The following is a 21417-nucleotide window of genomic DNA, read 5'->3' as shown; positions in this document are numbered from 1 at the left end:
TTTAGTCTAGATATTTCACGTGTGTTGCAAGAACATTTTGACCTTAAAATGCTAGGTTTTGTTACGTCTCAGGCTCAGGACAAAAGACCAACTGTGATGCCTATTTATCATATCAAAACTGACTCTGGATCCTTCAATGCACCCTTGTTATAGTACCACCCTGCCTGGAATGCCCAGCCTCCTTCCCTAAACTCTCCAGTCCGACTGAGCCCCTTTCTCTAGCTTCTCCTCCCTACATAACCACGCTGATCCGGTCTCCTGGCGCCTGGTCGTCCTGCCTTCCCCCACCACTCCCAAACACGGCTCAGTTTAGTCTGCCAGTCACGTTCAGTCCGGACTCTTCCAGAGATGCCTTTGCTTGTGTTCTCGCTTATATCTATAAAAAACCCGCAACCCCTTAGGACCAGTCATATGCTCCTTTCATTTCACTTTTGCTTTTCTTTGTTTTCCTTCATCTGGTGCTGAATCCCGGGATTGGCACGAATGAATTCGTTTCCAAGGGAGCCAGCCTCTCTGAACCAAGTGTCTGATCTGACTCTCCTAATGTATGTACGGGTCATTTGTATCTGCTAGCTTCTGCCACCCATCAAATTGATTCCAAATTTTAGACTGTGCCTCTCCTCCTGCTCTATCCACTCACTTCTCTTCTACTCTCCGGCTCGGTACTCTCATCTGGGCATCTAGCCCCATGTAGGCTTCTCTCTCTACTGGATAAGTGTCATTCTGGAGCTGCTTGCTTTATCTGCTTTTACTACAGAAGCCGCACTGCTGTGCCAGGAGCTCCTCTTGTCCTACTGGGCCCCCAGTCACATAGGAAGAGATGCCTCTCTGTGACTCAGGAAGTTTTCTCAGACAAGTCTTTCATTCCACTTGGGGATGGCCTAGATTGAAGTTCTTGTCACCAAGACACTTGCCTTTGCTCAATGTTCCTTCCAGGAGCTTTCAGGCCTTTCCATAGGAGCTGCAGTACCGCAACTTCCTCAAGCTCTGCTGGGCCTCTGGGCCTCTGGGCCTCTGTTCTCTGTTTCTCTGTCCCTTCTGGAGTTTCCTTTCCTCTCCTAGAACATGCTTGCCCTGTCTCTCCTCTAAACCAGTCTGGGCCACTGAGCTCTCAGTTTCCTCTTGGGGGCTTATAGAAATCCTCCCTCCTGAGGAATTATGTCTTTTGTGACCCCCTCTTTCCTCCTCCTCAAATTGCAAACACTTTGGCCTCAGTACAAATCAATGGCCAAAGATTGTCAAGCTCAGTTGTCAAATTCTTTCATTCAGCAACAACTTCTGCCACTGCACAAACAAATGACCCTAAATTTCTTCTGTCTAAACTTGCTCTGCTCTACATTTCCAAGTCTCTTATCTCTAAGGCTTCTCTACTTCCCTAAAAGTCTTTTATCTCTGTGATTTCTCTGGGTTCTGCTCTTGAGAAATTCCTTAGGACTGTACTGGAAACACCCAGGATTGTAAATTCATTGGGTATGGTTTAAAAACAAAACAAAACAAAACAAAAAAAGGCTTAAAACTTACAATAAAATCCTTACAGTTAAAAATTTATTCATGGGTAATCTTAATTTGTTACAACATGCTATATACTTGTGTCAAGTCTTGTTTAAAGTATATTGTATATGTAACTTGGAGTCAAGTCTTGTTTAGAAAAATAGATATTCTAAATAGCAAACAAGTGGCAACAGCCATCTTTAGTAAGGTTAAAGGGTATATGCCATATGATTCACCCCCATTTTAACTTTGTTCACAGCTCCATGACCACATTGTATAAACCAACCAACGCAGCACACATACAACTTCTTAGTCTTACTAGGACTGCCTCTAACATGAACTCTGGTCCCAGCGATGTGATTACTTCTCCTGTGGGCACACAGAGGAAGGGCTCCAGATGAGAACCTGTTAGGCTGTGGTCAGAGGTAGAGAAGGAGGGCCCTCTATCCAAGGGGAGGGGAAGAGGGTGGAAGAGGGAGGGAGGGTGGAAATGGGAAGACACAAGTGAGGGGATAACAATCGGGATGTAATATGAATAAATTATAATACATTTTTTAAAAAAGAAAAAAAAAACCTTCTTAGTCCTACTGAGTCCTTGGCTCATTGTTGTAACTTAATGAGACAGCAGCAGGTCTCCAAAATATTTTGTATTGGTATGGGTTTTTGTATGATGATAAATTTTTAAGGCTATAAGCGTCTACTCAGATTAACAAAAACTAAGAAATGCATGTCTAACTACTATGTCTTTTCCAACTGTGTTTAACATCAGGCTTCTAGAAAATTTAAATAAGGAACAACATATGTTTGGTAAAAACAAGATATGTTTAATAAATAAAGTTTATATATTTCTATGGTCTACTCGGGTTAACAATAACTTTTAAAGATAGATGTCTAGCCTCTTTGTCTTTATTAACATTTTAAAGCTTTAGCTGTTTGAATAAAGTTAGTCATACAAGAAATTGTGATAATCTATAATGGTATAATATAAAAGGGTAAAGTTCTTAGTTTAAAGTTTTGTTTTGATGCTAAAGGGTCTTCAATAAAATACAATGCATTTTGTTGTCCTTATACTAAAGCATGGGGTGAAAGAAATCCAAACTTGAGATTGCAGTTGAATTGGCAAGCACTTGAATTTCCGAACTTCCTTACTTCAGGTACAGTTGGAAGGAGAGTAGAGAATGATGCTTGTGAGAAGGGTCTCATGAAGATGCTCTCCTTTGCCTGGCACTACAATCATCACACAGTGAGATACTAAGACTCAGCACAATCAATGTTTCTCTCTCCTCACCTGCTTCCCCATAACCCAGCCTTTCATGTATACAAACAACCCTTGATGGGCCGGGCGTGGTGACTCATGCCTTTAATCCCAGCACCTGGGAGGCAGAGGCAGGTGTATCACTGGGTGTTCAAAGCCAGCCTAGTTTACAAAGTGAGTCTAGGACAGCCAAGGCTACAACAGGGAAACCCTGTCTCGAAAAACAAAAAACAAACAAACAACAACAACAACAAAAGCCAACAACAACAACAACAACAACAACAACAACAACAACAAAACCCAAATAGCCCTTGATTTCAAGTCAATACATCACTGGTGACATTGCTTAGGATAATTCTTATTGGGAAAAAGCTTGTCATCTAGGGTAAGGATCTTCGGAATTCAAGGTGGCAATTTAGCAACTTTCTAATAAACGAATGAGTTTCTGCACAGCAATAGTCTAATGTACCCACAGTCTACATCGGGAATGGACAAGACATTCACCTAACATGACAAAGTTATTAGAAAAGGCAGACCAGCACATGATAAAAGGATTCTGCTCCGCAGTATGATGAAGAAGCTCGACTTGGTGCTGGCTGTAAGTTGCCACTTTCCATGCATCAGAATGACACAAACAGATTGACTCAATCAGTGTTGACCAGACTATGATGACTGCTGTGAATTTCGTTACTTGGGAGTGAGCATCATGACAACTGGTGAAGCATGTTGTACATAGTTATCCAACAGAAATGCACAGACCTACCTAGCCTGCCCTGAAATGATATGGTCACGAATTTACTGTATACAAATTATCACCAGATATAAATAAGGATGTCTACTGATGCACCATTTATAGTCATCACTAGGGATTAATTTTTAATTGGCAAAACTATATAACAGATACCAACTTAACACAGAGCCATCTCTCCAACCTCAAATCATTTTTTATGCTGAAAATATTCAAAATATTTTTCTGTATTTTAATGTTGCATATAGTTAGTTTTTACTATCCACAGTTACCCTACTATTTAATAGAGTACTAAAATTTCTGATTACTCTGACTGTAACTTAGTGCCTTAGTGTTCACCGTTCCTTCTCCATTTCCCTCCTCTCCATATCTCCTCAGTCTCTAATAACCATTATTATATATCAGCTTAAGGCCAATGTCATTTAGATATCAGATGTGAATGGAAGCATATAGAACTTGTGGCTTTATGCCTGGCTTATTTCAGTTTATTTCTGGCTTATTTCAGTTAACACAATGACTTCCTATTCTGTAAAAGCCCTTGATAGAGGTTCTCCTTTTATTAATGAATAGTTTTCATTATGGTCCACCTATCTTTTGTTTATTGGGCACTTCAATTGTTTCCATTACTTAGTTACTATGAATAGTATTGCAATAAATGTGGGGGTGTCATTGTTCCTTTGATATACTGAAGGAATTTCTTTTGGACATTCAGTTGTAGTGGGATTGGTAGACAACATGTTCTAGTTAGCTTTTGGAGGAACTTCCACAGTCTGCTCTATAACAACTTTACTAATTTATATACACAGAAACCATGTTCAAGAGAGACTTCCCCATCTTGACATTCTCAGCAGCATGTGGTTATTTGTCCTGATAATAAAACCTTTCTTTCATGTGTAAGGAATTATCTGACTGTGCTGTTTGCATTTCTCCCTATGATTAGTTACACTAAATATTTTCATGGACTTATTGGTTGCTAGCACGTCTAACTGCACATGCAGGCATGCTCATCTGCCTCCCCACACAATCCTCTCATGAAAATAAAAGATCTGTGAAGATTGCTTGTTCACTTTGGAACTAAAGAGCCTGAGATTTTGTTGTTGGTGGTGGGTGATCCCTCTATATATGCTGGGCCTCATGTCTTGATGGATCTGAGGTTACAAATATCTCCTTCCACTTTGTCATCTGTCTCTTCCCTGTCCCATACTTCAGTTTGAAAGTCTGTAACTTGAAGAGACAGAATTTATACAAAATCTTCTCTGTTTGAAGGAGGAATGATTTGGGTGGCCACCCATTCTTCCTGCAGGGGCACCAGAGATAACATGCTGGTAGCATTATCCAGGGTCAGGACTTGTCAGGTGAGGAATGAACATTGACTATGCCCACAGGCAGTGCCCTTGGGACAGCAGTGTGGCACTGAGGATTAGAAGTAGTTCCAGGTTGTAAGTCTTTAAACTCTGCTCTGAGGGCATCTCATTCAGAAACCTACCCAGTTAATTTTCATAACTGTCCTGCTCACTCTGACTTCTGCTGCTCACACGTACAGGCACTCAGAGCCCAAAGACACAGAAAGAGCAATATACTTCTATTCAGCTTCCCTATGTCCACAGCAAGGGCAACCTAAAGGCAGACAGAAATATAATTGTGTGGATAGCTCCAGGACAGATAAATGCATTCTAAACACAGAGGAAAAAAGCATACATATAGAGGAAGTCAATAGTTTTGAACATATATTTCATGCCAGATACTGGGAGTGGTCCCCTCTCCTGCAGATCTAAAGTGTGGCAGTTCACAGGATGGAAAGAAAGTAGATTTTGCAATCAGACAGGCCTGAGTTTGCGCACTATCTTGTTCTATCTGTGTTACTCGATTTTAAGACTTATTGCTAAAGACTAATAATGTCTAGCTCACATCGAGTTATATTGAACCCGAGATCATATGTGTAAAATTCATACCACAGAGCCTAGAATTCATAGAGACCTCACAGAAGGACTATCTTTATTGAAAAAGCTATTGCCAAAAAGTCCTAGGATCATTAAAAGGAAAAGGGGTCGAGATGGCCAAATTTTGTATGGAACATACTTTGTTTAGCAGACATGGTAGAAAAATTTTAGTGCTTTGGGATAAACAATATGCCAGAATTTTCTGCACTGTAGCACTAAAAACCCCCCTGTGCTTTCCCAAATACAGTAGATAACTTTTATTGAAATACTTAATTCTATAATACATATTTTTATCTTCCAAATCAAGATTCAGAAATTCTCCTTGACAATCCTAGTATGAAGTGGTACCTGAAATGATGGATTGTCTATCTCTGAAACATATTTCATTTATCAAGCTTATTAATAAAACATGGCTGTTGACAGTATGAATTCCATTCTGGGAAGTGTCATAATCTTGCAGGCAGGCTTGCGATGGATGAGAAGTCCATCTCACAGCTGTAAATGATGCACCCACCTCAGAAACAGCAGTTTTGTTAGACAACCATCTTTATGGGTGAAGATTAATTCAGGTCATGGTGCAACTATCTAAATCTGCCATCTTTAGGATTTGTGAATTAGAATCAGGGGTTGTAAAGTCACATAATTAAATGTAGGCAAGCTTCAATTCCAGAGAAACATGTTAGCTTGGATTCTAAGTAGAGGATCTGTTGGTATGATTAGGCATACTGTGATTGGGGGAGAATAATGTTAGAGGAGTGTTAAGTAGTTTTCACAGCTTTGTAAGGTGTGTCACTGCTGTGGCATCCTAGCATTCAGCCCAGTTGAGTAATTGATGTCTTCTTATGACTTACAAGAGAGCTTTTCCAATCCACAAATTGCCTTATTGAGTATATGTGCCACATGTTCCAGAGTGACTAGAGCCCAGAAAACCTGCATTTGCTTCTCAAGATACTCAATCATTTTTCCTCCATATCTTTTATCTGTTTTTAATTTTCTGCTGTAAACCCCATTTTCTCTGCATTTTCAACAACTCGAGTGTGGTTTGCCATTGTGGATAGCAGTCTAGGATGCATTCACTAACTCACTTTCTCTCTCACTGAGTTCCCCAGTCTTTGTCAGCTACTTCTCATATTCTTTCTCAGGCACGCCCTGCTGACTACTGTCTTGTCAGCTGCTACTCCCAGAACTCTCACTAACACAAGAACTATATAATGTATGAAACATTATGAGAAAGATCTCCAAGATATATTAAGTGAAGGGTTCCAGGCTCTCCCAAGAATGAGCATACCTCCAGGGCTCTGCCACGTTGTCGTTGGTGAGGAGCAAGTAATTCCCAAGAACTAACCCAGCTGTAACTTTAGACATTTGCACCCCCAAAGATTATGTGAAGTAAAAGAATGTGCAAAATCCTTTCATTTTCTTAGGTACCTGCCTTTGCACATCTCTTGTTCCGGGGAGTGGTGTCATATGGTTGTGCCAGCAGAAAACGAAAGAAGCTGCAAGATCAGGCAACTCACGAGATAAGAAACTGGGGGCATGTGGAACTCATGAGTTGGTTTGTATTGAGCATGTGAGGTAACACAAAAAAGTCAAGGTAGTATTAATAAGGAATACAAGGGCAGCAGGTGTTAAGACTGTCACAGCACTTAATAAAAACTTGTTGGGTGAATTAAGGACTCCTTTTGGGGAGATGAACATTATAGATCCACACAATTTTTAAGATTTTTCCTTGGGATCAGATCACCTTAGTTATGCATTCCCTCCAGGGAAAGAATGAGTAGAAGAAGCAAAACTGAAAGTAACAACCAGCTTTCTCCGCCATCCCCATCCTGCCCCCAGCCCCACACCTTCGGGATCCCCAGGCCTCTACTCCAACTCAAGATTAATTACCAAACTGCCCCAAAGTTCCCCAAACCATTTTCACACTTAGCTTCCCTCACTTTCTACAGTGCTAGGGTACAGACGGAGTATTCTACCACTGTTTTCAAGAGTCACTTCCTCATCTAAAAAAAAATGAGAACTAATAATTTTTTAAATAGATATGACAGACTTGCACTTAAATTCTACAGACTAGATAAGAGCCCTCTCCAGCTCTCTACTACTTCATGACTGGTCCAGCCACATCCTCTTCCTGCTATGTAGGCTCCTGCACATGGTCTCAGTTCTCTTAGAAAAAGACTGTACAGGTGAATTTTTGTTTTTGTTTTGTTTTTCAAGACTGGGTTTCTCTGTGTAGCCTTGGCTGTCCTGGACTCACTATAAAGACCAGGCTGGCCTTGAAGTCACAGAGAGCTGCCTCCCTCTGCCTCATGAGTTCTGGGATTAAAGGTGTGTGCTACTACGCCCTGTGAGAGACACTGTTATTTGCAGGTATTAATAGTCAAGAAAGGCCTTGTTGGTCATGCTTCTAAATGTGTGCTCACCATTCACAAGTGACCTATGGTAGCCGTTTGATTACTTTTTTGTATTATTTGGTTCTTTCTGTGCCCAGGAACACTTTTTTTTTTCAAGATAGGTTTTTCTCTGTGGCTGTCCTGGACTTGCTTTGGAGACCATGCTGGCCTCAAACTCACAGAGATCCTCCCTGAGTGCTAGATGGCAGGCTCAGTGGCATTTGTTTATTTCCTTCACTAATATGTACCTTTCTGTATTTTTCTCCCCTGTCTTTGGTTTCATATATATCCTGGGGAGTAGCCTAGAACTTCACATAGACTTTGCAAAAATTCCTTTGAAATTCTCGGATGAAACAGTGTCTCAAGACTGCTGCACTCATGACCTCACAGTAACCGTGATTGCCTCTATAAGACCTGCACAAGATCAAAGCAGTCTACAGTATTAAGGCAGTGGGGATTATAAGACCCCACTATTAGTTGAGGAGCTATTGCAATACGTGGATTCTCGGAGAAGAAGTGTTAATTTTCTTTAAGGGTGTGGCTTCTAGTCCTTTGGCCAAGCTCCAGTGCATGGCCCTATACCCGTGCGCTAATATATAGGCAGCACTAACGGGTCTCAGTAGGATATATGAAATACAAATATTTCAAAATAGGATATAAGATTGGAAGGGAGGTAAGAAGGTAGGAGGGAAATACGGGGAAACAGTGAGAGTGAAAAAAATGTAATCAAAATACATTTTATACCTGTATAAAAGCCTTTAAGGATTAATGGAAATATTATTTTGAAATGTCTTTATTTAAATAAAAAGAAGATAATGACCTCATTTTAAGAAAGGATGAAATCAAGAGTGAGTCTACCTTGCCTGAGTTTTCCTATCTTTAATATGTCAAAGTCTTGCTAAAGTGCAACAATAGAACATGGAACTATAATAAAAAAAAAAATCAAAATAATACTCCCAGAGTTGACTTCTCACCTTTGCCACTAAGCTCACTGCACATACTTGAACATGCTATATATCTAAGTCTCAGTTCCCCTATCTTCATAGAAGTAATAATAATATTCCTGCATTCAGATGTTGTGGTGGCCTGACACTCACTATGTTCAAGGGGGTCTCTGCAGGTCACTCATTTAAAGAATGTGGTTCTCTTAGATGTCTTTTGGTGGTATCATAGAAATAAAGGTAGGAGTAAAGAAGAGAGAGAGAGCCAAGAAGGAGCTAATATGAAAATTCCCCAATTGCCAGTCCCTCCCCCAAAGACGTCTTCTATTATTGCCCAGTGTCTTTCCCTAGCTAAGAGCAGAATGCCGGATTCTGGGCCATGTTTGGGGTACTACCTATCTTAGGGCAGTTCAAGCTTGTACCACCTCTCACGTTACAACATAGTGTTCAAAGCTCCAGAAAAGGTGATTCTATCACACTTTTAAATAAAATTTAAAAATGCCTACCAAGATGCCTCTAATTTCCTTGTCAACTACCTAGATTTTGCTGGCTGGACTATCTGGCTGAAGATTCTTAAATGCCTTTAGGCCGTGAAATTCAAGTTTAAAATAGTCATTTCTAATATGACTTCTGGCATTCCTGTGAGAAACAGTAGTGTTTTCAACTAGTTCCTCGTACGGCAGTGATTTTGAAAGGCATCTGGGGCTTCGTGACATTGATAATGATTCTTGTTGGAATTGATCTATCACCAGTGGCCACCTCATCCTGAGATGTGACTTCATCTTCACACTTTCTGCCAGGCCTTCCACCCTGTGAGGAAGCAGCAGGTTTCCTAGGAGATAGGACGTTTAAAAACTATATGCCACCAATAATTTTTGAGTCAGTTGACAGAAGTGTCACATGAGTCTCTGAACAGTGAATTGCACAGTGACTGGGGAGGGTGACAACGGCTTTTAAAAAGGAGAATTGCTTTTGCAAAATGAAAGTAAAACACACACACACACACACACACACACACACACACACACACCACACGTGCGCATCTATAAAACACTTTCCTATTTCTTAAATAAACATTGTTGAGTCTTTCTGACATCATATTTTGTGCATAGAACAAAAATATTTAAAAGTTCCTTTTACCTCAAAGATCCCAGAGATGTTAATTCCACACTGGGATGAGACTTGAATGAATTTATTCCACATGTATAAAGTTTTTTCTTTTACTTATAGAAATAAGTGCTCTTGTTTCACTTCAAGCATTTAACATGTTTATCATCTCTGAAGATGGCCTTTTTCAACACGTTGAAAATTTATTCACAATTGATCTATAGTTGGAACAACATGTTTAGACTTGCTATTCTCATGATCTTTGCCTTTGTTCTCTCCTCATGGGTGACTTTCACCGTCACACTCATGTATTAGCAACTGACCCCTGGTCATTTTCAAGTTTTAGAGTGAAATGCTTAAAGAACCGTACATATCAGATCCTGGATGCATTCTAAGAATGTTCTGGCACGACAATAAGAAGGCAGTGCTTCCTACCACCACAACATTGTTTATGCTGCCTGAGGAATGCTTAACTGTGCATGGGACTTGACACTTGAGGCTGCATACTATTAACTGTGGTGTTCCTTGAACCACAAGGAATAGCACAGATCTCATCAGAGAACTCTGAGCTTTAATTCTTATCATTGAGTCTGCAATTGACCCTACTGAGTGTCCCATTTGGCACTTTAATGTAAGGTCATTAACAACTAGGGGTGATCTCCAGTGCCCTGGTCTCCTAAATAACTGACTAGCTTCAGTGCACAGCCACAGGAACTTTCTCACTCACCCTTTAATGGATATTTTGGTGGAAACTGTATTCTCACAATTTTCTCTATAGTCTGCCTCTTTCTTCATGCCACAGGCTTTTAATCTTTTTCCAGATTTACTGCTTCTAAGAGGAAAAAAAATAAGCTGATTCAGAAGGAAGACTTTAGTTCTGCCTAATGCTTTAGGGTAGTACATCAGCACACATTTTCCTTAAAGGAAGAAAACAGGAGCTAGTGTCAATGTCGCTCTCATTTATAATCTGGAAGCATGCACGGCACATTTTACCTATTTACCTCTTTCTTGCATTCATTCTTCACATTATGCTTTGAAGTAAATTTTTATCTATCCACATGGCTAAGGTGAGTGCCCAAACCATTAATGTACGCAAGTCAAAGTAACTAGGCTGCACATGTTCATCTAAGCCAAGGTCCTCCTGCTGACCTTTCGCTAGGACAAGCATGCAGACTGCTTGCCTCCCAGGTTCCTTAATTCCAGAGAAATCCATCAGAAAGTCCATTGCATTTCATTCACATCAACATAAAGATGGACAGTCAGTCTGCACAACTCCAGCAGTACACTTCTCATGCTGTTCCATGTGAAATGCAGAATCCAGGAGTGCACAGGGTACAACGGTGAATCCCCTAAAACTGTGCACTGTGGTAGACTCAGATAAACCTCTAGTATGGATGTTTGGATTCTAGAGCTGCCCAATACAAATTACCACAAGCTACATGGTTTGCAACAGAAATTTATTATCTCACTGTTTGAAGGAAGGACAAGTTGCCTGTCAGGCCATGCTCTCTCTGAAGGCTTCAAGGGAAAGAAGCTACCTTTCTTGTATCTTCCTGATCTTTAGTTGTTTTGTTTATTTTTCTAATTTTGAATATAGGTAGTTAGGTCTCTGAACTTCCCTCTTAGGACTGTTTTTAATGTACTACAGAGGTTTTGTTGTGCTTTCATTTTCATTTAGTTCCAAGAATATTTTTATTTGTTTCCTTATTTCTTCTTTGACCCATTCATCATTAAGTAATGAATTGTTTAATATTCAAGAGTTTATATAATTACTAGAGTTTTGTTTGTTGTTTTAGATTTTATTAATAAATAGGATACATGGAACTATTTGAATTTCTCTTTATATGTCAGTATGTGGCCTATTTTAGAGAAACTTCCATGTGCTGATGAATAGAATGAATAATCTTTGGTATTAGGTGGAATATTCTGTCAACTCTTGTAGGTTCATTTTGTAGTTTCTGTTTATTTTTTGTCCAGATGACCTATTCATTGGCGAAAGTGGGTTGCTGAAGTTACCTACTACTAATGGGTTTATATTTATATTTATATATCTTTAATCCCATTAGTAAGTTTTCCATGAGACTTGGTTCACTAGAGCTTGGTACATATAGATTTAGCACTGTTATATTTTTGAGTAATTGATATTTGATTAAAATGAAGTATGATTGCTTGTCCCTGTGATTAGCTTTAATTTGAAGTCTACTTTGTCACATATTAGGATAGTAATACCCGTTTCTTCCTGATGCCAATTTTGGGCACACTTTTTCATCCTTTCACTTAAAGGTGGTGCCTATCTTTAAAGTTAAGGTGAGTTTTAAAAATAAACAACAGAGTGGGATTTATTTCTTAATCCAGCCTATGTGTTTTGATTGGAGAGTTGAGGCCATTAATATTTAATGTTATCATTGAAAAGTGAATGTAGATCACAGTCATTTTGCTGGCTTTTTTCTGCTTATGTTCTTAGTGATGCTTTGTATTTTATTTATTAAAGCTTCATTTGTCTTCTTTTTAGAGTTTTTTGGCTGTACATATACCTATCTTTAGTTTGTTTCCAGTATTAGTTTTTTCTTTTTACTATATATGATTTTTTAAAAAACAAGTTTGGATCATGGGAAATTTTTATTTCTTCTTTAAGACATTTAGTTTTGTTGGGTACAAAATCATGGTAGTTAGCAGATGTAATTTTTTAAAAACTGCAATCTGGGCTCAGTGGTGCATATCTGTAATCAAAACATTCAGGGAAGCAGAAGTAGATGGATCTCTGTGAGTTCTAGGCCAGCCTGGTCTATAAAGTAAGTCCAGGACAGCCATCGTTACACAGAAAAAGCCTTTCATGAAAAACAAAACTAGATCAAACCAATCAACTAACCAACCAACCAACCAAAAACAAACAAACAAACAAAAACCAACCAAACAAAAAAACAACATAAAACAAAACAGCTTGCCATGTGTTGCTTCAGACTCTTCTGGCTTCTAGAGTCTCCACTAAGAAATTGTTGATTTTTTTTTCTTTACATGTGGCTTGTATTTTTCTCTCAAATCTTTTAAAATTTTTTATTTTTTTTAATGTTCAGCATGCTTAGTGTTTTAGCTAGGATATGGCTTGGGGAGTTTCTCTTCTTGTCAACTTGCTGTTGTTATTTTTGCTTCTTGTGTCTCTATGGGTGTATTCCGTTTTTAGTTTGGGAAGGTTTTCTTTAGTAATCTTGCTAAAGAACTGGTCGATTGTCATTGTCCTTGGGTTATTTTTCCTCATCTATGGCTAAAATTTGAAGACTTATTCTTTTGATGGCATATTTCTTTTTTGTGATCAAAGGAATAAAATTCTGTGTTTATTTAGTCTAGAGTCTCTATTTTCAAGTCCTGATATTCTATCTACTGATTGATTAAATCTACCTATAAGATTTTCTTCTGAATTTCCTAATTAGAAAATTGAGTTTTCTCAATTCCATTTTCACTTTAGCTGTATTCTCATCAATGTTTCTCTTTATTGAGTTTTGCTTTCAAATCACCATTTATCTTTATACTTTCACTTATCTGTATATTTCTATTTTATTGGACCTTACTCAGGTATTTCCAGTTATCCTCATAAAGTTCTGTGAACTGTATTTTTAGAATTTCTTAAATTATTTAATAAATTTTGTGATTATTCTTTTAAATTCTGTTATGGGGTTCAGCTGAGTAGTTTTTATTAGAAAACTTTACTACTGGATGTGATGGGCGATGCACTATATTGGCCATTCATGTTGAGGCTTTTATTATTTGATGAGGGCATGTAAACTTCTTTCTTTCATTGTGCATTTGCTAAGATAATTATCTTGCTTGAAATTGGGCCAGTTCAGGAGTTGTATCATTGGAATTTGTCCAGAAAAAGCTAGTAGATGAGCTGTTTAATTGGATGTGAGTAAAATGGCTACTTAGCCCAAGGTCTAGAGCTTAGCCTATGGGTGTAGAGATAGTAGTCAGCAGAAAGATGGAGAGCAGATGAAGGGAACATCTCATAAGTCAATGGTTGCTCACAAACAATGGGGCTTCAAAAACCTTGGACCTATATCTAGGTTTGAGGGTGTAGAGATGGCCACAGTAGAGGCAGGAAAAGGGGATGGGAAAAGGGAGAAGCAACTTACCTAAAAAGCTGGCTCAAACGGAGAAGGCTTGTGGGCCATGGATCTGGAGCTAGGGCTATGCCTTTGCAGACAGTGGTGAGTAGTAATGGAAGGGTTGGGAAGGTAAAAGTAACTTAACCTAAAATGATGACTGGAACAGAAAGAGCCATTTCTTAGAGCTGACATCCATTTATCCTCCATTTGTTCCCTTGAGACTCTGGCAGAATGTTGTCTGCCATCTTTCTTTTTATATCTGTCCCCTTGACTCTAAACATAAATTTTTAATTTCTTTCACACATATAGGAGTTTCCAGTACACACTTGCTTTGTAAAAGTTTATCTTTTGAATACCATTTAGTTGTATGAATGGAATGCGTTACAATTTGGCATTTGTTTTGTTTGGTTGTTCTTAGCATTGATGAATGATGCTCTTCCTGTATAATTATCTGTTCAAAAAGATTTATTTACTTTTATTTTATGTGTAGGTATGAGTACCTGAAAGATTGTATGTGTAATATGTGTGATTCTTGTTCCTATGAAAGACAGAGTGTATTGAAACCCTGGTACTGGAGTTACAGACAGTTGTGAGGTGCTATGTGGGTGCTAGAAACTGAACCTGGGTGCTCTGCAAGAGCAGTGAGTATTATTAATGACTAAACCATCTAGCTAGCTCCTTGTGTAGTTAACTTGTATTTAGTGGCATTATGAAATCTGTTTATTAGATTTTTTTCTGTTATTTATTTTTTGTTTGCTAGAACTTCTTGGAGCAATTTGCAGAGCAGTAATAACAACATGGATTATTTTTATCATTATTATGCATTTTTCAGTATCATCTGACTGCTGAGACATTTTGTCTTGTTATACTAATGAATATACTCATGTTGATTATATATTTCGTGTCTAACTTTTTTCTTTTTCTAGTACTTGATAATTCTCCTCAATTTTTGAATTATGTTTTAGATTTAGTTCTGTACAATTAAGTTAAGAAATATATTACAACATCAATACCCATAATTTAATGAATTAGGAAATATGAATCTTTTCTTCCTTGACTAGAGGTGTTCCTGGAATAGCATTTAAATGTGTATTTACTTTCTGACTGGGAGCTGTTTGTCATGGTATGTGTGTAGATGTGGAAGGACAACTTGTGGAAGTTGGTTCTGTCTTTCTATCATGTGGATTTCAGTGATTAATCTGAGGTGGTCAGGCTTGGCATCAAATATCATTACCGACTGGGCCAGCTCACTGTTCCTAACTTAGGAACTAAAATTTTCAATCTATTGAGAAAGCCTATGATGTTCAGTCTTATCTTCTAAGATCTTATATTTCTTTAGAGCAAGTTTATGGAACTTATTCCTGCTCTATTTCCATTGTTCTAGGCTTAGCTTGCTGTTAATCTTTGCTAAGTACTTATTCATAAGTAGTAACTAAGGATATATACAACTTCAAACCAGCATTGCTTCCTGAAACCTGAATGCTGAATACACTTTCTCCACTGACCAAACTAGTTCATTATCATCTTTAGTTATATGTACATATCTATATATCCATATCTAGATATAGATATATCTGTAAGATAAAAGCAATGCATCACAATTTAAATAAATACATGCTAAAGAACAGTTGTCAGAAGTGAAGTAGGCAGATCTAAATCTTGGGAGGGCATAGAATAAAGAGCTAAAACATTCCCAATATTTCTAGGTAATTCTAGCAAGCTGTTTCTTTCTTCCATGAAGGGTCACTGTATTAGTTTCTTTCTGTTTTGGTCAAATACCTGAAAAGAAATAGCTCAAAGAGGGAAAAGATTATTTTGGAGGTGACGGAGGCAAGAGCATAAGAATCTGTTCACATTGGATCCCTAGTTAGGAAACAGAGGGTGGACAAGAAGGGAGGCAGAGGACAGCACTCCAGTTCCACCCCTGGGTGCTCACTTTATCCAGGGATCCTCTGCCTACAAAAGTTTCCACATGCTTCCTGAATAGCATCACAGGCTGGAGACTGAGCATTCAAATGTAACAGTCTGTGGGAGACAGTAGATGTTTAAAGCACAGCACTGACCAGACATGGAAAACTTTCATACTGGGATACAGCCATTGAGGAATAAAACCTAGCCAATACAAACTGTCATTATAAGCATTCTGGGGACATAAAAAATTTTTATGAAAGAGGTGAAATTTGAGGTAAGAGCAATAGTGAGCCTGGATACACAGACATGAGAAAGAATTCTTCCTAGCATAGTTAAAAAGCATGAAGTTCACATCAAGGAGTTGTCAGCTGATCATTCTGGTAGACTATGAAAGGGCAATTTCCATGGATTATTCCCAGGAAGGAAATGAGAAGCATGCTCCCAGAGAAGTATTTCAACTGAGTGTTCAAAGTTATGCTTAGGAAGAGATGGGTAAAATATATTTCAACCTGACAGATTAGCTTAGCACTTACTCAAGGAAAAGTTGAGAGAGATCTGGCCTGTGGTCCTAGACACCTCTCCATGCAGAAATTGCCTTACTATTCAGCACTTCTGATATTGATTTCACAAGATCATCCATATGTACTTCAGGTATAGTTTATTCGTATCTCAAAGCTGTCCCTTCTCAAGGAACTAAAAGAAGGTGCGCATTGTATACAGATGGACAAACAGCACTCTTCTTGACTTCCAGAATGCCCTGGGCCAAACCAATACTGTCTGTATTCCACATTTGATAACGTTGCCCACAAAGTTATATTCCAGCATTTTCTCTTTGTAGCTCCTGCAAGTAAACCTCTAATGAATCCTTCAAGCAAAAATAGGTGCTTCTAGAAATCTAAGTGACAGAAAAAACAAATCATTCTTGCTTTCTAGGGTTAGAAAGTCCTTCAGAGATAGAATTTTCTCTATCTGTCTGCAGATCATAACAGTGATGACTCCTTTCCAAAGATTTCCCATCTCTCCTTCCCATTCACCTCTGAAGACACAATCAACTGTGCCGTTGATGCTTCTCCTTACTTCAACCATAATGATTCAACTCATCTTACCTCTTTAACAGAAAAATACTCAGTACTCAGGGTCTAGATAACAGACTTTTGAACTAAAAGGGTCATATTTCCAATGGCAAACCCTTGATTCCCTCAAAAGCAACACACTTAATAAAATAGACTTTTGGACATTAGACAGCTGACTCAGTGGTTAAGAGCCTTTACTGCTCTTCGTATGTCCTGGGTTTCAGTTCCAAGCACCCACATGGCGCCTCACAACTTCTATAGCTGCAGTTCCAATAGATCTGATGTTCTCTTCTGGTGCACAGACATACATTGCAGGCAAAACACCTGTATACATAAAACAAATAAATGAATCTTTTAAAAACATACTTTTTAAAAGGTCTTACTGGGACTCAGAGTCATGTGCATACTCCATAAACATTGAACCCCTGTGTTACACCTTCAGGCTGTATTCATCCCGTTAGTGTTATTTTACAGTAGCAGTGCAGGATCTAAGTGTAGAAGGTGTGTTACATCAGGGTGCCACAAACCTGAGGGGGTTAACATGGTTCCCAATCAGGAGATCCCTTGCTAGATATGGTAGGGTGTATTTCTCAGACTTTATTAATCCAAAAAGGTACAAAAATGCTTATAAAGGTATTTGTAACAATTTGAAGAAAGAAACAAAAAAGAATTATCTGAATTCACTTTTCTTTGTCAGAGAACCAACATTAAGAAAACTGTCTGGGCATTGAAATATCCTTTGAATGAGTTATAGGTATTATTTGGCTAAATTGCATATATCACAGAAAAAGATTGCTAAGGAGAAAGATGTTCACTGCTCATTCTTCTTTTAACAATAGACTCAAATGAATAATTGCATGATAGTAAGAGATAGGAGATTTGGTTTATCAGAGAAATGTTCTTAATTGGACTTGCTATAGCAGTGTATGCTTCATCTGAATTTCCCATGTACTGTTGTTACTGGGCTATTTTTCACATTATATGTTCATCTAGTTCTGCCCAAGGTTCTGTTGTGGCTTACATTTTGCCACCTTGGCTTGTTTGGTTGTTTCACCAGAGTTTATCAGCTCCCCATCTAATTCAGATGTCACTGAGGTATGAATTTGTTAGGCTATTCCAAAGCTCAGAGGTTGATCCTTTATTAGTTCTTCAATATTTGATAATTATAATGAAGATCACAAAACCGCAAGACCTAATTAAGTTTGGAACTTTCCAAAATTGACTTTCTGTAGAGAATTTCATGGTGAATGAATGTGACAATCCAGAAAATTAAAGAAATAGCCTCTTGCATGACTATATTTCATTTTCATCTTCATATAAAGATGCAGAAGGTCCTGGGGCAAAACACAGGGTTGAGCAACTTCTCAAATTAAGAACAATTTTGCACATGACCAAGATTTTAATGTCTATTTCATCCAAAATGAAAAAAAAAAAAAAAGAAAAAGAAAAAAAGAACCCCACAAACCTTTGTTCATAATAATCATTCTCATAGGTAGAGGCAACTTAGTACTTAAAATGTTTATACATGTGGCCTCTGTTTCCGGGCTTTATCCTCATATCCTCTGAATTGAGAGTGTTGTCTCACATACCTGCATAACTCTGCATACTGAGTTGTGATTACATTGAACTGTTTGAGCTACAGTTTCTTTCTCAGAAATATGGGGACAATAATACTCCATAGTTTGTCATGGGTTAGAAATGTTCTACGGTGGATGACTTTTCTATTATATGTTTATGGCAATCCCATCATTTTCTGGGCTGGTATATCTGTACTTGAATCCCGCCTTAGGTGCCACACTTATTTCCTGAAGATGTGTTGAGTCTGAGCTGAATTGTGGAATGAAATCATGTAACCATCTTAGCAAGAACGTTTGTTCTTAGGACTAGAAACTGCAGCAACCAATTTAGTTGCACTTGCATTTATGAACACAGGTTCACCCATGTAGACTTATATTCACCACATGCCACATAAATTTTGCCCATAATATTGAGCACTTTGTTTAGTCCATCAGCCTGTTCCACAGGAGTATGAGCAATGTACAGTGGCATCATTTCTGATACCTTCCTTTTAGAGGTATGTATTATACCCTTTGTACTTCATTAGGCATCACCTGAGTCATTGTCTAGTTTATGTTTTGACTTTCCTGCCCCAATTTTTCCACTGATAATACTTTAGCAGTCTGTACTTTTTCCAATATGGGTTGCTTTTGTAATCCCTGGCTCCAGCTTTCAGCAGTAGGAACTGAGTTCCTGAAAATATCTCTGAGCAAGATATGGTGTTACCATAAATGTCTACCTTATCTTGAGCAGTGTATCAGATTGTCTTAATGGTTAATAAACCTGAGGAAAATCTTCGAAAATGACGCAGCATGCATAGATTTTCTTCGTTTAGGGTGTTACAGCACAGTTGGGCCTTGCATTCACCAAAGCGAAGAACTGTGGGGGCTGGATGTGTAAGAGGAGGTAGAAGTTGGACAGAGGCCAGTGCTTAGAAGGAAGTGAGGTGGCTCTAATGTGTTAACTCTTATGATATCCCTAGGATTCCCCCATTCTTTGTTTGTTTGCTTGTTTGTTTGTTTGCTGGCACAGTTCTGTCTTCCAGGAGCCTGGAGTCCTTTCATCATGGCTTCTCACGCCATATTCTGGTTCTGGTCTAGATCACTTGCAGTACTTGTTCTGGAGTCATGGAAAGAATAGCCTGAAGCTTGCCGTGGTGATCTGACACTCTGTTTGCCTGGCCTGTCTACTGCCTGAGACTGAGCAGGCTACTGTTGTTGCTACTCTAAAGGAATTGAGAGGGAGAGAAATTCAGTGTCCCACTGTGGTCTTTACACTTTCCTCTTCACTGCTTGCTCCGCTTTGAGAATTTGAAACTTCTGAAATGGCACCAGTAGGCCTGCCATTTTGATGGAGATACAGAATCAAAATTCATTTCACCACTTTATACATTAAAACAGAACAAAACAAAACACCACACCAAGTTTTACCATCGAGCCAGGCATGTTGAAGCACCCAGTGGGAACAGAGAGTAGAGCCTAAATTTTGTAATTCTTGTAGTTTTCGTTACTTGAGAACCTACATTAAAAATCAAATATGTATTAGGAATAGTTAGAATTGCTGTGAACTTAACTTTTACTACTTAATTGAGAATAAGTTTTAGAAAGCTACAGAAGTGGTTTGAAGTAATTTTATAACTTTTATTGAATTTTCTCTTTGACAATTTCATACATGGATACAGTGCACTCAGAGTGCCACAATCCCCACTTCGTTAATCTCTCTCCCACTCTTATAATGCTCCCCCTCCCTTCAAGTTTTGCTTTGTTTTGTTTTTTGCTCATGGGTCCCTAACATTCCCTGCTGAACTATTTTCCTTACATTCATCACTAAACTATTTTCTTCCATGAGTCTAGCTTTTTATAACTCCACACATAGGCAAGATCGTATAGTAATGGTAGTCTTTTTCTGGCTCCTTTACTGTGCTGTCATGGTCTCTATTTCCAAATATTTTTTTTTAAATGGAATTTCCTCCTTTTAAAAGGTAGAATAACAATTGTTAGTTGCTGCATTCTGAATTTTTTTCATCCATTGTTGGATGCTCATGTGGCTTCCACACTTGTCATTCCACAGTGGGTATATACACAAAATGAATTATACTACATAAATCTTATAAGTAATTACAAATAAAAATAAAAGGAAAGTAGATAAAACTGAACAATTATTTAACCCTCATTATGTCCATGTCATCAAGACCCATTTTTGCTCATCTTTAAAACTAATAGATGATGGAGTTCTCAGCACCTGTTTACCACTTTATTTCTCTCCCTTCTCCCACTGCTTAATTCATCTACTCATGCTTCTTCTCAGTCATTTATCAATTCATGAAGTCTGTGGAGTGCCCGTCTTATGCCAGACACTGTGTAAACACAATGTGAATCTGAATATTCTCAGGAAATAACATGTACGAGCATAAAAGAGCATGATAAAAACGACGTTGCTAAGAAACAGTGGTGTGCATGGCTTTGTGGGTCAGAGAAATCACAATTTAAGTATTTTTTTTGTAAAATTTATTAGCTGAGTAGCCTTGAGCTCGGGGTTAAGCTTTTGTTTTTGGTGAGACAATAGATTTAACAACCTAACTCAAGGCTTCCCTGCCCTTAGAAGATGTTTTACACATGATGGCCATCGCTAGAGAGTTGTGCATGGATACAAGGACAAGGAAAGCCCAGGAGAGAAAGGCCTATTTCTCATTTGCAGAGGCCTTAGTAAGACGATATTTAAATTGGAGATTTAGAGGATGTGTCCTTGTTCATCTAGAGAAATGGAATATTTATTATCAAGGCCCTGAAAATATAAAACAAAATTAAAGTGATTATAAGAAGCTGAAAACTGAGTAAGGATGCTTCGTAAGGGGAAGAGGAGTGTGAAGCTGAGGATGTGAAGCTGGGGTTAAATTATACA

This window comes from Acomys russatus, chromosome 1 (genome assembly GCF_903995435.1).
Source record: "Acomys russatus chromosome 1, mAcoRus1.1, whole genome shotgun sequence".
NCBI classification, from domain to species: Eukaryota; Metazoa; Chordata; class Mammalia; order Rodentia; family Muridae; genus Acomys; species Acomys russatus.
The sequence above is the reverse complement of the archived record's forward strand: the minus strand, read 5'-3'. Positions refer to the sequence as shown.